We start from the raw sequence: 3,279 nt of genomic DNA, 5'->3' as shown, positions 1-3,279 counted from the left end.
GTCGAATCAAGCTGTTTACATAGGAGAAACATAGCTGACCTGTCACGTGATTCAATCGCGCATTGATATTTTTTCTGTACACATCACATATTTACTGTGGTTTATTGAAAAATGTATGATAACCCTCCTGTAATGCATGAAGATATGGATTTTCTAACTTGTTACCGACCATACGGAACAATTAACTACGTGCATGCATGTATATTTCAGCCGAAATTCGGTTTGGCATAAGCGTGGGTGTATAGTTATAGTTATCCAAAAACGGACAATAAAGATTTATAGTGTATACTGATAAATGATAAAGCAGGAATTGGTGCAGTTTACGAAAATGGTGTATAAATGACTTATACATAAATATTTAAAAAAAGATATAACTTGATTAGAACTTAATAAAATATTTTACACATTTGTTAATCCTACTATTTAGATCTATTTAACAAAATATTGGCGATATGGACATGAAAAGTAAAAAACGCTGACAATTAAGAAATTGAATCAATGAAAAATAATTAAGATAATTCAATACATATTTTTAGACCTTCGTTTCTATCATTTTCGTTTTAATAATAATTTCATAATCATTTTGTTTAACTTTAAAGAGAAAAAAGTTTAACTTGGTACAAATTGATGAAATTAGCACGTATAATTGCGATGGAGAAGTGTAGAATCTTTCCACAAATTTCCAAAACCTAAATCAGACAACATTTTCTAAGTGTTCTTTCTTTCTTTACTTTTCTTTTATTTGTCCATGAATTAGTCCCATTACCATTTGAATATGTTATAAACATTATTGTTAAAGTAGAGTATCGGGGGCTTCATATCTTTTATTATTATCAAAGTCCCATGTTATATACATGTTACAATATAATACAACATAAAACCATACCATAAAACATGTATATAGCCATTCTTTACAATATTACATGAGACTATAATGTATAAAGCATATAAAATAGAGCATTTTATAACAAAAAAAAGACAAAAACGTGCAAAGGAAATGAACTAATACAAACAAAACCAAATTTCAGTCATGTAGCACCAAAACATTTCTAAATTCACGAAGGGCAGTACAATTCTATGCAATATTTTTATTGGGCTTCGGTAGAGACCTTTTATTATGATCCCAAGACATGTATTAGGTTTCATGTGAATATTTTCCGTTTTCTTTCAAATAATGTAAGTTTTAAACGAATAAAGCCATGACATACATGTCATTCTGAAGAAATTATGTTGCTTGAAAAAACTTAAACAATAATTCGAAAGGCCATTTACCCAGTCTAAATCTATATTAGATTAATGTGGTTTTAGAGAATAACCTCCATTTATTGTCCCGAAAGTTTAGATTTGTATTTAGTTTCAAATTTATGCTTTCAGTTGTTCGAAAAATGTATGTAACATACTAAGCCTTCAATGACTGCAATAAGGTGGCATGACAGTACTGGAAATAATTTCTCAAGATTAATGTTCCATTAGATATAGGAATAGCCCAATAATATCAGACCATTTGCTCTCTCCTCTGTTTTCCCAGAGTAATTATTCTTAGTGTGGATAATGACCCAACATTGAAAAGCATTACAGCGTTGTAGACTCAAATCAGGCTTAAATAGCACAAAATTTGATTTTCATAATGAATTTCAGAGTATATTTCTTAATCATCTTTTGCTTAAATTTCTGTTTTAAGTGTCCCAGCTCATCTATGTAAGAGTTTCAAATTTTATTGTTTTAGGCTTTTGGTCTTTAGTGAAGTTCCAATGACCAAAATTTTCCGGGCTTACAAATTCAATGTCTAATAATCAGTCAAAATCCATGTCAGAGTAGTGGTCCTTGGTAAGTGACCTCTAGTGACATTCAATTGTGATCCAGAATACATGTACAGTATTAGATTTCAAGTAAATATGATTAGTAATCTTCAAAGATATTAATGTACATGAAAAACTTTAAGCAGAAATTATTTATTTATTATTTGAAATTATTATAAGTCCATAATTCTTTCAAAAACTATGCTAGATATATTGGCTTTGAATCTCTTGTTACAGGGTTTCTCAAAATCATTTCTGAAGTTAAAAGCAAACATTTTAGTGGTTCAGGAAATTTTGCTGTACATGCTTAAGTGTCTTAAACCGGACTTTACAGAGCTCGTAATTCGTCACAGGAGGAAATAAGGGTCTCGTATGTTTCAAGAGCCTCAAAATGATAAGTACGCAGTAATTCGCTATGATAAAAATTATCATAGAGGATCAAGTCATGAAATATGACAATGTAAATAAAGCAGTCTTGTGTATTGGTTAACGGCGATTCAACCCACGAGGTCTACCATGTGGTATAGAGGTAAATTATAAAATTGCAGAACATTCCCGATTGGATGATAATAAGCATGTGGGCGATGACGCGGATACCTAAATAACCTCGCAACATAAGGATTGTTACACCCATTATTAAAGGGGCGATCCCACCTAGGAAACAATTCAAGTTGACCAAAGCAATAACAATTTTGTGTTACCGATCAATATTTTATCGTGGAATATACAGGGACCAAGGAAATATATTGGTAACCTGTCTCTTATACAGTTTTTGTCAAAGTATGACATTGTTTGTTTAATTGAAACATGGGCTAGATATATTGGGGAATGTGATAACTTTTTGCTAGGATATTTGATTATTTTAAGGACTGCATTGTTCTTTTTGTACAAATTTTTGCCCATAAGGTACAGTAGGGTAAACGTTTCGGTTGTCAAAATAGCGTTTTTCGTGCGTCCGTTTTTCGTGTAACGTGCGTGCGTATAGCGTGCAACGTGCGTTTGCTGAAACGCTTTCTCAAGCGTGCATCGTTTACAAGCGTTTAACGTTTATCGTTTTCCGTGTATCGTTTTTCGTTTATCGTGCGTCTGAAAGCGTGCGTTTCTTATTTAGCGTGCGTCTGCGTTCGTCTAAGCGCTTAAGTACCGTGTTTTGCATCTGTTACTATTGAGAAGTAAAAGAATATCTTAGATAGATATATGATGTAAATTTCTTGTTTCTTAAACATGTATGAGATGATCTGTGTCCCTGTCAAAGAATAGAAATATTATATAAAGAAGTATTATTGTGATATTTACATTTAAGTTTTAAAGTTTGTGACCTCGCGGTGAAGACTGGTCAGGTTTCTACATGCTTTACGCCGAAGATTAATTAGTTTTAATCCTATTTTACATACGCATAAGATTTAATTACTAATTAATTGCAACATTTTTGATATTCAATTCAGCAAACAGGTGTTTATATGCGTACCAATATATATTA

At 31.7% G+C, this 3,279-nt stretch overlaps 1 non-coding gene across 1 annotated transcript; it reads right to left on the bottom strand.

Annotated features, from left to right (window-relative positions):
* Positions 1-1,588: 1,588 nt before the first annotated feature.
* LOC132725168 (small nucleolar RNA SNORD36) lies at positions 1,589-1,662 on the bottom strand. Its single transcript, XR_009625019.1, has one exon. It is a non-coding gene; the product is annotated as a small nucleolar RNA SNORD36 (small nucleolar RNA).
* Positions 1,663-3,279: the final 1,617 nt, after the last annotated feature.

Source organism: Ruditapes philippinarum, unplaced genomic scaffold (genome assembly GCF_026571515.1).
Source record: "Ruditapes philippinarum isolate M1 unplaced genomic scaffold, ASM2657151v2 ctg6027_1_1_1_1, whole genome shotgun sequence".
NCBI classification, from domain to species: Eukaryota; Metazoa; Mollusca; class Bivalvia; order Venerida; family Veneridae; genus Ruditapes; species Ruditapes philippinarum.
The sequence above is the reverse complement of the archived record's forward strand: the minus strand, read 5'-3'. Positions and strand labels throughout refer to the sequence as shown.